The sequence below is a fragment of the Hirundo rustica genome, chromosome 2 (genome assembly GCF_015227805.2).
Source record: "Hirundo rustica isolate bHirRus1 chromosome 2, bHirRus1.pri.v3, whole genome shotgun sequence".
Classification (NCBI taxonomy): domain Eukaryota; kingdom Metazoa; phylum Chordata; class Aves; order Passeriformes; family Hirundinidae; genus Hirundo; species Hirundo rustica.
The window spans coordinates 84,925,201-84,939,449 of NC_053451.1; the positions used below are offsets into that span (position 1 = coordinate 84,925,201).

A 14,249-nucleotide genomic window follows, 5' to 3' on the forward strand; every position below is an offset into this window, starting at 1 on the left:
TTCCCTGGTATTGTAGAGTTATAAAAATGGAGAAGGGGGGCGTAGGCTGTTGCCATTGTGCAAATTTCTGTTAAATAGATGAAACAAGTCCATGAAGTATGACTTCCCAGTTCTGGCAGCTTCAGCCTGCCTTTATTCCACTTATATTTTACTAAGTAAAATTGTCTTCTACTATGCCTCTCTGTCTTGGTTAAGTAATATCCTGGTGGTCAAAACATTAAGTATTGCTAAAGTCATTGGCATCTCAAGGTATTCAACATTTCATTTAGACTCTGATCCAAAATATACTGAGATAACTGATGCATTCCTCTCAACAGAGTACATTTCATATCACAATCACCTGAGCAGGCCCTTTTTCCACCAGGTATTCCATAATGCTCTACACCATTTGCACTGAACTCAACTGTTCTGAAATTGTGGTATTGACATGGGGGCTGGAAATTCCCTTATACCCAACTTATGCACAACTGCATACTGCTGCCTAAGACCACACACTCTTAAAGTCAAAGATGACTCTTCCAGCAGTATCAAGGGGAGCTGGAATGGCTCTTTTGGTCAGCATACCCTGGCCCGCAAAACCAACAGTATCTGTAAGCTGCTAAAGTTGAAATCTTCAGAGGAAAAAAAGATTTGCATCACATGTGCCAGCAGAGTCATAAAAAAATTTCACTTACTCAAGTGAATTCCAAGTGTCCTTCTCCAAAAATATCTCTTCTACTCTTAGTGAACTTTTCTAAATATCTAAATTTACCATAGATAAAACAAAAGCAAATTAAAAAACTGCATTAGAAAGGGTAGTCCCATCCTCTTAAGCATATTTTATGAGAGTCCAGCAGAGGTCATATGAGGGGCAGTGACTTCTTATACTTTTATCCCTCCATTCTCTCCCTTTTTAGGAGAGACATAGTCTCAGAGGACAAAGGCTGGAGTTGGAATAGCTCTAGGGAGCCTGGTTCATCCCCTGGGCTGCAGTCCACGATGTAGAATGGTCAAAAGGAGATGTAGAATGTTCAAAGACAATTGAACAAGCAACTTGTCTCTAATAATGCCCAGAACCTTGGGGACAGGCAGTTCCACACAGACACGTTGGTCTTGTCTCCTGCTCCATCTGTATAATTTTTTCTTAATGCTGAAAAACAATAGGGCTGGATGGAGCTTACCACCTTACCCATAGGGAACTCCTGACTACTGAATGCGAAATATCACAACCCTAACACTGTGTGGAAAAGGGTTTTGATACTTAAAAGCTCTTCCCAAAGGTATTTGATTAGGTAGCTCAGTCTCTTGCCTACACAGCTCCTTCACTTTACTACAGAGCAGTCATTAAGACTGCACTTTCAAGCAGTATTTTCCCATTTAAATTATCTGTCTGCATTAAGGTCACAAATAAATACATGTGGCCTTTTACATCGTTGGTTTGGCCTTGCAAGTACAAGTTGGTACCCAGCCTCAACTCTCACTGAGATCACCTGAACTGAAGATCTCCAGCATTTATCTTACAACATCTTGCAAATCATGCTTAGAGCCTTCATATAACCCTTTCCTCCTCTGTTGCCTACATCTTCTAACCCATCTGTTTTTAAACTGATACCTCTGAGGGGAAGTGAAGGTTTGCTATTACAGCTTGCTTCTGCCTGCCTGCCACTTTACTGCATAACTTCTATTTTGCTGCATTCTCCATCAGTCCATAAAAGTTAGTTAAAAAAGAAAACTCTTCTCTACAGTCCAGGTAGTTGATATGGGTTTTAGCTCCTTTTCTCGTATCTTAGGATTTAATAATCAAATTTCTACAGAAGATCTATCCAACAGAACTTGATTCCCAAACATTGAGGCTTTAGTTTGTTTGGAAAAATCAAGTGTATTTCATATTTACTTTTATATTATTTTGGTATATTACCTTTTCATTCGAATAATCTCAGTTTAATTTTCTGCATTATATATATATTCTTTTATTCCCATCACCCAAGTAGCTGTTTAATGGTTAGCTACAAATCAGCATTTGTTTGATCTCAGGTGTCTTTCTGCCTAAAGAATTAGTGGTGCTTTTGATAAAATGTACTCCAAAGGTATATTGTTTTGAACAACTCTTTTGACCTACTTGTTTCCATAATGTTTGAGGTTTCTGTCAATGTGATTTCTCTTTATCATTTTTCTTCTCTTCCCTTTACCAGAGGCTGGTTTTCTTCTAACAATCTATTTCAATTCAGTAAAACTCCCTTTATTTTTTAATTTTCTTAGGTTATTGAAGTCCCCAGATTCCAAAAACATTAATTTTACATTTTGTCAAATAGAAGGAAGTTCAGTAGATTCAAACAGAACCAGACTGAATAATCTTACCTATGTAATGTTCTTTTTCCTTCACTTTGAAAAATTCAGCAACTGTAGATGAAATTCTTGTTCCTATGACAGGCTGAAATGAAAATTAGAGTAAGCCTTATTTCATTAGATATAAAATATAAAATTCTTTGTCACTTAAAAAAAAAAATCATATTGCGTTATATAAGTAACATGCAGACAAGTGCTGATCCATCTAGTAGGCATTTTATTTTACAAAGACCCCAATCTTGCAATCCAATCTGAACAGAAGAGCCCTTTCACTTCCACTGAAAGCTAGTGAATCCATTAGGCACTAGGCTTATAGAGGTGTTCTGGCACTTTAAAATGCAGACAGGCTCATAAGAAAATCTTTAAAAAAATGTACAGAAAATGAATTCTCACTCCAGCTCAGTTCTGTGTCTATAACATAGCCCATTATATTTTAGATGAAACAGGGGAAAAAAAAAAATAAAAAAAAAATTGAAACATAATTTTGGTTTACATTTAAAAAAGCAACAAAAATTGAAATTTATGTCCCATGGAACAAGAAAAGGATAATTCAGAGAATGTTTAGGACATTTGTTTTAAAGACCTTTGAATTTGGGAGAAAACAATTCATCTTTCTGAATTCTGTCATGAGTTCAGAGATGTGGCGGGTACTGCATCGTTTTCACTTCCAAACAATACCAACTGCATGTGCTTTCAAAGAGGCAAAAGGCTTCATTTTGCATCTGCACGTACACTCCTTGCACCACTAGAGAACCAAGGCTGGGATTGATTCAGTTTTTTAAAAGACTATTTTGTTGAAAAGCAGAATAGCTTCATAGTCAATATAACATGTTTTTAATCATAGAATGGCTTGGGTTGAAAGGGATCTGAAAGACCATCTAGTTCCAATCCCCCTGCCACTGGCAAGGGACACCCTTTACTAGACCAGGTTACTCAGAGCTCTATCCAACCTGGTGCTGAACACTTCCAGGGATAGGGAATTCACAACTTAATATTTATACAGTACTACAAATGCACCAAAAAGGCAATTATCAGATTTGAGTTATTACACTGAGTTTGAAGATTTTCTTTTCAGGTTATTTCTCAGAGATGACTGCATTTGTCTTCAAGAGTAACAACACTTTCAAATTTCTTTTTATAGAATATGAGAAAAACTTCACTAAGTTTTAGCAAACACTGGATAAAATCCAAACTCAGAACTGGTGCTTGCAACATGAGTGAAAGACTCCTTAGAATTGAAATATATTTGAATGTTTGTTTATATATGACACCATCTAACTAGGAAGAATGGTTAGGTAACCATAAATTATTAAAAATTACCACTTACCAAATACAGAAAGGTTTCTGTAAATATCTTTCTTGGAAAGAATAAATGTTTAGGAAATGACTGCAAACTAAAGTAACAAGTACAGACACAGAATAAGAACTCCTGAGATATCTCAAGTTAATTTTATAAATCATTGTGAAATTTACAGAGCAAGCTTATGAAGTTGCTAAATTAACATTCCAGGATCTCACTGGAAATCTCCTTTCCTCTACCATTATTCTCAGCATTAGCCCAAAGGCTTTTAAGGCATTCAAGACCTCCTACCCTGCAGACACAGTGCAGTGATAGCAGTTGTGCAGCCAAGAACTGAGCAAGCGCAGCAGCTCTTGGCTAAATCACTGCCTGTATCTGTGATTGTTAGTGCTTCACAGGTGCCCACACTGGCCAAGGCCTGGCTTATTTTACAAGTTCTTGGTATCCACACTAAAACAAATAAAGAGAAATTTCAAAATAAAGAGAAAATAAAGCATCTTTATGGTATAACACTATCACACTTTTACAATGATTTTGAACATTTATCATTTAAAATTATGAGTTAAGGAGAGAAAAGGGCAGAAATTGCTATCACAAACTGTCTTAGAGAGGAAAATTATTACAAAAATTTAAGAAGTCTTTCTGAACAAGACAATTTTATCCATAAAAACTGTGGTAATAAGATATTCATTACCTCTCCCCATCGCTGATGAACAAGCTAAAACTGCAATGGTTAAGGCTATAAAGAATTGGCCATTCCATGCTCATATGGACTTTTACTATCTCTTTATAACTGATTGAGAATGTTTTCTGATTTATACTTAAAAAAAAAAAAAGTTTAAACTGCTTGACAAATATTTCATTGTCCCTGTACAGCTCACTGCTGCCACTTGTTTGGAAAAATGAAAGGTAAGTTGAAAAATGCACCTTTTCCATTTTCATCTCTAATTGAATTCTCTCTTGACCCCCTTATTCCCCATGGCTGTATTTCAGGTTTTGATGATAAGAAAAAGAATTTTGTATTTGGATAATACAATTTTCTCACTTGCCTTCAGCGACCTTCAGCTCAATTTCCTCTCCCCAGAGACACTGTATATTATAGAATTGAATCAAATTCCTTATTCATAGAAAAAAAGTTCCAATTTAATCTGAATATTCAGCATTTTACACTGGTCAGGGTGATGGATGGCAAATTGAAATACTTTTGGTTCAGGTAATCAAATGGTAGAATTCAGACTTGTATTGAAAAAAATAATGAAGTCTATTCAATATTCTCATAAGGTGCAAAAAAATGCACATTACATGGTAGAACTGGGGGTTTTTTCTTATTATCTAACCAATAACATTTCAACCACAAAAAGTATAGTAAACCATTAAGAATTTATTTAGGTTAGAACATGTGAAAAGCAGCCACCTTTGGGGGGAAAGGCAGGCATTGTTGTAAGAGTGCACAGATAAACACATACAAAACAGGGAAAAACAGATCTGTTCTCAGTGTGTACCCACAATTTCCAATGACAGGTTACTGAAGCCTTTTAATATGTCTTAATTGTTTTTTTAGAAAGAAACACAGCCCTTTTAATTACTTCAAGTTGTTTGATATACTACACCACTGCAATGTTTCATTACCATCCCTGAAAGTTTTGTCAAATAATGTCATCAGGTATCTCATTATTTCCAAAGGACTACCATTTCATTTTGGAAAGTCCTCTTGCTACTTGTGAAGTTCAACCCCAAAACAAGAATTGATTTTTACAACATGTTGACACCACATTATTGATGAAACTTACTTGGGCATTTGGGCTTGGACAAGATGTCTCCAGGAAAACAAGAGGATTATGATACTGCATAAATTTGGCTTGGTTTAAAAATTCTATCAATACTTTCCTTCCTTCTAGAGGTGCATGGAATTATCCTGTTTGATTTTCAAACACTGTATACCAGTTATTTCTTTTCTAATTATCTGGAGTATTTAAGCCACAAGGAATGCCTAACTGTAGGCACCACTAGCAATTAAAAATGCAATGCAGCAACCTAAATGTTAAGGCACAGTATTAAAAATAAGTCCTAGGCTGCCCTTACTGACTGTACTAGAGTTTGTGCCTCCTCCATGTTTCTGCTCTCACCTCACACACATGAACCTGGTGCACAGGCATTATCCAGGACAGCAGGATGAGGGGAATTCCTGTTCAGAGAAACTTACCCATACCTGGCAGATACACCTTCAGAATTGAAGAACATTTTTCATCAATTTTCTTTCCTCCACACCACAAGCAAGCAGTGCTCAGACTTGATCCTCCCCTGGGGAAAGACAGAGCTCTGCACGATGCTGGGCATGTACACAGGGCATTTATGTTCTCTAAGTCACCTATCACTGGAGTTTGCCTTATCAGTTTGTGTAGTTTCACAGACACAGGATAAAGATGGGGTGTGAGAAAAGTGGAAAAAGTATGCACAGAAGCACTCTCAAGAGCAGGATAAGTGCTCAGAGTATCAAGAATAATGGCTTTTTTAGAAATATTTACAAGTTAAAGTTCTTAATGTTAAACTAACTCTTAAATTAAGAGACTTTGGGAAGAAATGGTGAATCTCAGCAAGAATTTGTGACCCCACCAGCACTTGTGGAGAGAAGAGCTGAACCTAAGACACAAATATATTCATTTCAGTCAAGCCCCGATTTAAAAAAAAAAAATTCTCAACCTTTCCCATAAGAGCAATTAAGGAACCAAACATTATATGCACAACTGTATGTTGTAAGGGTGGTTCTTCAATGGAAGCTACTAACAGGTACACTGAGGAACAAGAAAATAAGAGCCCAAATACTCTTCCCAGGTCCCTTTACATCTGAAGGACTTGCAGCAATATAAATAATTGAAATGCATTATTTTATAGGTTAAAGTGAATAGACACCAAATAGATACACAAATTTTGAAGTGTTATATAATCAGAAACACAAAAATTAGTTTAAGCTGTCATAGAAGAGGATTTAAGCATGTGATTTTGAAGTAATTCAAGCAGAATGTTGTCCTCTGTCCTGAACAGGATGGAAAACAAGTGCATAGATCTGACTAATCTATTATTTCCATTTCAAGATCCAGAACACTAAGGACATTTGCTGCATGAGTTTACTTCTGCTGAGAGTCATTTGGAATGTCTTTTGTGAACACCTCTATGGGAACATGAGAAGTGTAAGACACGTGTGACAGCAATTTTTACTACACAGTAAAAAGGAAAATTAGAAAAATATTTTAATTTTGTTGAAAAGTTGCATTCCAATCTAGCTTCTTCCGAAAGAGTTCTTAGTACCAATCCTTGTAAAAGGGCTAAGTACTGAGTCAGGATAGTCAAGCTATGTGAGGAGGTGCTTAAAAGTCAGGAAACAGCAGCACTGAAATACTAATACAAGCTGGTTTCATGTTACCATAGGGATTATTCCCAAAGGCCATATTAGCCTATGGCCACTAAGCCCCATGGGGGAATTTTCACAGCCAAGGGATACCAACAGGCTCTTCTGGAGGGCAGTTCAGATCAGGAAACCAGCTCCAGCCCAGAGGAGTCTGCATCACCCAGATAAATTTAGCTACTGTGAATACTCTTCATACATTCAAATTACATCCCGTAGCCGCAATTATTTTGCCCAGGATCATGTGGAACATTATGCAAGCTTTGTCTTCTTCCAGTGTGCACTTTTCTCATTTCCATAATAGTCCTGTATTGGATCTATACCTCGGCAGTTGCTGACTGCTGTCACATTCACTTCTTTTTTCAGCTGGTAGCATTAAAAGGTAAATGTTAATTACAGGGACTATTTCTCTAACTTTGTTCTCAGACAGAATATTTAGTTGGGAACACTATCGTTCATCACAGCTGCAGCCCATTTGATAAATGCTTCTTAAAAGCCAGACTCCTTGTCTGCTGGATATGCTGCCTCCCTGAGGACTGGGGAAGCAAAGCAGCTCAAGGCAGCCATTGTTAGAGCCTCTCCAGTGCTCCTTCCAGACCAAAGGACAAACACGGTTGTGACAGTGTGCAAAATACTCTGGCCCAGCGTTCAAGAGGCTTTTGTTCTTCGCCTGTGTGCTAACCCCTGCCAGTGAGCACAGAGGGGAGCAGAGGTTCCCACGTTAGCTGGCACAGCACGCGTGAGTGGCTGATACGCTCTGAATGTACGCCAGCTTGGGTAGCAATTTAATAAAGCAGCTGAAGCTAATGCCATTTTTTGGCACCACATAAAAGAGTTTGTTGTAAGGTCACATATATGCATATAAAGGGTCATGTACCAGCAAATTTTCAGGAAATAGTAGACATGCACATTATTAGACTGAATTGCTGTCTGGCTCCAATATCTAAAATATGTAGCCAACTCTTAACCCTACATCTCAGCATTCTGATGCACTTAAATCAGAAAAACATGTAGGGTTTCTATATCTTAAGTGAAGCTCCTAAAGTAGGAGAAGAATATCAAGAAAGTAGCACCAGATTCTATATAGAAATACCTGAAGAGCAATACTGCTGGAATTAGTGCCACTACTGACACAATATTTTGATTAATAAACACTTTTCAAAATCTGAGATTGCCTCTAAAATCACGATTTTAAAGAAATTAATCTGGGTAATTTTTTTTTTTTTTTAATTAGGATTTTTGAACCAATTATTTTGTATTTCCAAAATTTTGGTTTTTTGCAACTACAAGGACTCCTTTTAATAGGCACATTTAATGGAAGATAACATTATTTCATAATCATGGGACTCTGGAGCTTTATAAGGAAAACACTAAATCTTATTAAACTTGTGATAAAATTATTGGTGTTGGCAACCTTGCAGACATATGCCTAGAGCTGCACAGTGTTTTCCTCCTCTAACTACTGTAACTAAAAGGACTTTAATGAGAGCAAAAGAATGTGGCTCTGTCTGCCCAGAATCTTTTGGAATTTTCACTTTTCCCTAATGAAAATGAAAACAAATACTTTTTTTTTTTTCTTTCCTGTAAGCTTTTACGGACATCTGAACTGACTTTCGTAATGAAGAAGGATTAAGCAAACTCAGGAAAATTATAAATGTGGTTCATATTAGTGTACTAATTAGCTCATAAATTTAGAAATAGTTAATCTTTAAGTTTTGCTGAATGAAAATAGTGGTCAAATCACAGATCAGATCTTGCAAATGGAGTAGCACAGTCGTGAATTAAACCCCCCAGAGTATAGGTATCTGATCTCATAGCATTATGAAAACTGGAAATCTTGCTACTGGCTTTGAAGAGCACAAGGTGAATTTAGCCAAAGTAGTAAAATATTACTCAAGCAGCCAGATACTTAGCAAATAATAATAAAAAAAAAAGTGATTTATTAAGTGTGTACTTCTCATTGTATTGTAATCCAACAACTAACTATATTAATTATTTTTAGTTCTGTGAGCTAATTAGAGCAGTAGTAGCTGGCAAAATTCTGTGGTTTACTGCAGTTTCTATTTAATGTATGTATTTATGTACATGGATATTCAAAAGACCTGCCCTAGAAATATATATGTTATTACAGAAACAATTGTAGGTACCAAGTAATAAAAATATACATATCCATTACATGATTTACATTTCTTTTGAACTGCCAAAGTAGAAAAAGAGTAGAGGTGCTGTTTTTACACTGCCCCCTTGATAATCTGATTAAGACTGCTCTGATGAAACAAAGAAAAGTAGATTCTATCCCAAAACAAGTTTAGGTCTCAGTTCTTCAGACTGGGTCCTAGCCAGGTGATAGAGATGCAAGAGCCAAGCACCTGGGCATGGTAGCAGACAAGTAGCTGGCAGACATTACAGGCTGTTGGATACAAGAGCTCAGAGTCTTCTCTCCCCTTAAATGATTGCACCAGGACAAGGTTAGAAGAGAACTGGGCTCAGTAACACTCAACGTGGAGAATGAATGGACTCCCATTCTCACACCCCATAAACATCCTCACGCACACCTTGTTAAACACCACCCCAGAGACTGCATTTCAAGCAGTTTTCCATAAACTCCATGTGACCTGGATACAATGCTAGATAAAACCATTGGATAAAATACAGCACTAGAAGCATGTGAACCTGGGATTAGAAGATCAGGGTGACTTAATGCGGAACCAGCCTTCACATCTGGACTGCTGTAAACATCGCTCCGTCCAAGGCCCCTGCGGAAAAAAAAAAACAACACACCAACGGTAATTCAGTAAAATGTGCAAGAACTGCTCATTGCTAGAGCCCTGCAGTGATATGCAGTAGGAATTAATCTAAAAACATCATGGCAAACAACTGCTGAATCAATTTTCTTCCTTGGCTTGTAGTGCACCTGCTCTTACAGTATCTACATTTTATACTCATTTTTTTTTCTTGCAGAGATGTAAATATTTCTGCATCAAACCAACTGCCCAGGTAAGGAGAGAGCCAGTGACAAGGCCTTATTCTAACTACATGGTGCATGTGATAAGGAGGAAACAAAATGCGTCTGCAAGTACAGAATGTTTAAATGCCTCTACTCACGACTCAAGTTGGAAGGTTACGAAAGAATTTGTAATTATATCTCTGATTTGCTCTTAAGGAGTTGTGTACCAACAAGCTATTAACCAGATCCTATAATGCTGCAGTATTCAACCTCAAGGTGGTAGGAAACAGAAAATTCAAGCCTCCCATCTCAGTATCAGACTGTTTGGAGACCATCGCTGGCTGCCAAACATGTGCACAAAGTCAGCATTGCTGACATATTTTTGCCTGCTTATGATGCTACTTCTGGAGGCCATATGACCTACAGTTCACCATCCCAGCTCTATTTTTGGTAAGCTGCTGCAAGAAAGGATGGAGTGGTATGGTTAGCTGGTATGGGTACATAGTTCAGTGGATTACCAGTTACTACTGTTTTCTTAATATTTATCTTAAATGATGCAGCATATGGCATGCAAACCCTCTCCATTCCCCCCAAATTAGTACCAGGACTAGGAATTTGAGTGACAGTATGTTAGACTTTATCCTTCTTTTAGTGGAAAGTAACATTTACACTCCCCTGAAGTCTCTCAGACTGTATACCATAAGCAGGGGTGTTGGAGTCCAGGGCATTCCTTTGGTTGCCCTGGAGGGTCAGGGACCTGGGCAGGGGGGTCTGGGACCCCAGCCCAGAGCTCAGAGAGACTCTGGCTTTGATCTCAGTCCATGGGAAAAACTTCCTACACTGAGAGAAGTTTTACAGGCCACAAGAGTGTGAAAAATAGTAGTTTAACTTATCACAGGGTGAAAAACCAGTAATTTTAGATTCCTAGCATTGAAGTGAATGGGGACAAGATGGAGAATCTGGGGCGTTGTCTCCTTCTCCTTCCCTCACTTCATTTCTGCATTGAGGTGGCACAAAGTAGTTAGTGAGGATTGGGTCAAAGTAAAGATGACCTTTTTAGTAATAGTGATAGACATTGGTGAGAAATAGTAAATAAGAAATACGTAGCAATTAGTATAAAAGTTAAGGACGACCCAGCTCTGGGGGAGACGTGAGGAGTCCATGCAGCTGCAAACACCTTGTTGGACTCTGAGAAAATTGTAAGATAAGAAACAATAAACGAAGTATGCAATGTTGAAAAATCTAAACCTGAAAACTCCGTCTCTTCCTTTGGCTTGGCTCAGAGCTGTGCAGGGGGGCAAAGGACCCTGAAACCACCTGAAAAACAGGGAAAGCCCCTGACACAGGGGTACAAGGAACATCAACTTGGCAGCACAACCTCAATGAACCCATCTGGCCAAAATTTTTAATAACAACTTAAATAAAAGTGGCTGGTTTGTCAGAGGCATTCAGCACACCTGCTTCCAACTAAGTTAGCACATCAGGAAATCGGGACACAGTTATTTTAGTGCTTATATATAGGTTAGAACTGGACTTCAGATGCCTAAATTTCAAAGTTGTGAAATATGTCAGCAAAAGCATTATAAAAGCATCACAAAAGCAAAAAGCCTAATCAAAATGCAATATTGTCCTTAAAGAAGCAGTCAAAAGAGGTACTGTAGTTCTCTTCCCTGACTGACAGGCTATTATGGTTTAACCCCAGCCATCAACCAAATACCACACAGCTGCTCACTCACTCCTCCATCAGCAGGATCAGGGAGAGAATTGGAAAGGCAAAAGTGAGAAAACTCATGGGTTGAGATAAACACAGTTTAAGAGGACAGGCAAAAACTATGCACACAAACAAAACAAAACAATGAAATTAAATCACTGCTTCCATGGGCAGGCAGATGTTCAGTCACCTCCAGGACAGCAGGGCTCCATCATACAGAACAGTGACTTGGGAAGACAAGAGTCATCCCTCCAAACATCCCCCTCTTCCTCCTTCTTCCCTTCACTTTTTATACAGATCATGACGTCATATAGTCTGGAACATCCCCTTGTTCTGCTGGGGTCAGCTGTCCAGGCTCACAATCTCCCACGCATCCATAGTCTGTTCATCAGCATGGAGGTAGGAAAAGCAGAAAAGGCTTTGGCTCTGTGTAAGCCCTGCTCAGCAATAACAAAAGCATCTCTACATTATTAACCCTATGTTCAACACAAATCCAAAGCAAGGCCCATACCAGCCCCTGTGAAGAAAGATAACACTACTCCAGATAAAACCAGCACAAAGGCATATGAAAAGCTCTAGAAAAAGGACTCAGAAATATCCTGCAGGGAACTGTATTTTGATCTCAGCCACATGTTCCACCCCAACCTGCCACTCTGTTTAAGAAGGATTGTGGGAGCCTCAAAGACCCCCATAAGGAACTATACCTTCCCATGGAGGAAAAGTGAGCTGGGAAACAGTAAGGCTTCCCATAGGAAGCCTCTCTGAGACCTATACTTTTGGTTAGGGCAAGCACACTGTTAAAAACCCATGAGCCCTTACCCACATGCAGATCCCTTGAGCCTCATTGGTTTTTGCTGTACTTCCTGGTTTTCCTGTTCCCCCATTGGTTTATTTTGGATCCTTTCCCTAATTGGTTGTTCCATCATTCTTTGTTTTCATTGGCCCGAGTGGTAAGCCCTATCCCCTTAGTTCCCTATATAATCAGGGCAGTTGAAACCTCCAGGTTTCTGGGGTCATTGATTCCAGTGAATAAAGAAGCCTCTAGAGAATCTCCCTGACTCCTGCTTCTTCTTTCCTGCGCCCCCTGTAGGGAGCTGCCCTCGAAGTAGCAGCCTAGCTGAGCTGACCCATCAGCTCTGCCTCGATAGGCACTGAAGACCTTTGAGTTTGGTTGTCCCAACAACCATCACAAAAGAGCTAAAAATCACTTGGGTGTGCCTCTGGGGCAGAGAGTGTCTTACTAAAAATGACTCGCCATGGAAGGTCACGGCACCCTGAAGAGCCTCTGAGGCTGGCCTTCAGTGGTCAGTGACTGCAGCAGATGATGACTCTAATTTTGAGACTGGATGAGAGACACAGCCCTGTGCAAGCAAGTAAATATAATATTCCAAACACATTTATTCTATCTAACTTCAGATTTCTAAAATATATACCTCAAATACTAATTGAGATTTTTATTATATAGTGGAGAGGAACACTTTTAAGTCATGTTACCGCTGATCTAGGTTAGATGTCTACCTCAGGATAACATTTATCAGGCTTTAGAAGTGTTGCTTTAGTACAGAAAGATTGGTGACACCTCTTTATTACCTGTATGTCTAAGTTGTACAGACCCAAGGTTACCAGGGAAGTAGCCCAGCTCTCACTGCAAAATGCTGATTAGGAATGGAAATATTCCTTATGAACACCACTGCCCTGTGTCATTGTACACAGTGACAAATAAAGGCAAAGGAAGACTTTGATATTTAGCCAGGAACATCCATTGGCAGTACTGCTAACATCACACTTGCTGAGTCAAGACTAGTGAAGCAAGGTCAGAAAGGAACTGTAGGCAAGAGAGCCAACAAGACCTGGATGTGGCTCTTCATTTCCTGCACTGGGGTCAGCACCTCCATGCACAGTATGGAGGGAGGTACTGGGCCACATGGGTACACCAGCATGGTGTACCAACTCCACTGAACTGGGTTGTTAGGCCCAAGCACTCCTGCTATTAACTGGCTCGAGCTATATCAGTGCACCACTCTCTTGCACTTACAAATGCCTTACCTAAAGCATAGTCTGCATCTTTTCCAGCAGCACTAACTGTGACCCCATCACTAAGTTTTCAGGTATCAGTTGGATATTGCATGCTCAGTACTTTAATATTTAATGATTATTCAGTGGATTTTTAAAGGAGCCCATCCTTAAACCACATGGATACATTTCGTAAAAATGGTAAGACACTAGAACAGATTTTTGTTTTCCATACATTGAAAACAATGTAAAAAAAGGTTCAGCTTCTGTACTCAGTATGTCAAGCAAGAACAAGGAAATAGCAGACAAAAAAGATTTCAAGTTTCAATTCTTGGTGGAAGATCTGAACAAAGAGGTTAATTTTAAGTATTTCTCCACCTTTGGCTGAGTGTGAGCCCCTGTATCTCTACAAACACACATCCCTACATGTAGACACACTGCTGAGTAGACCTGATTCATCCAGACACAAGTTCAAAATATCTGTCTCAATTGCCAGTACTGGTACAACCTGGTGAGGATGCCCAAAGTGTCTTCTGCTTAACAGAATGTG

The 14,249-nt window shown here is 38.8% G+C and overlaps 1 long non-coding RNA gene across 2 annotated transcripts; it reads right to left on the minus strand.

The window, feature by feature from the left end:
- Positions 1–276: 276 nt before the first annotated feature.
- On the minus strand, positions 277–12,446 carry LOC120749175 (uncharacterized). 2 transcript variants are annotated; one of them, XR_009207577.1, is made up of 5 exons: positions 12,391–12,446; positions 9,702–9,784; positions 5,835–5,926; positions 2,338–2,410; positions 277–1,129 (listed from the first exon to the last, which is right to left on the minus strand). It is a non-coding gene; the product is annotated as an uncharacterized LOC120749175 (long non-coding RNA). The 2 variants fall into 2 exon arrangements; XR_005699566.2 differs by having other exon boundaries at positions 5,829–5,926.
- Positions 12,447–14,249: the final 1,803 nt, after the last annotated feature.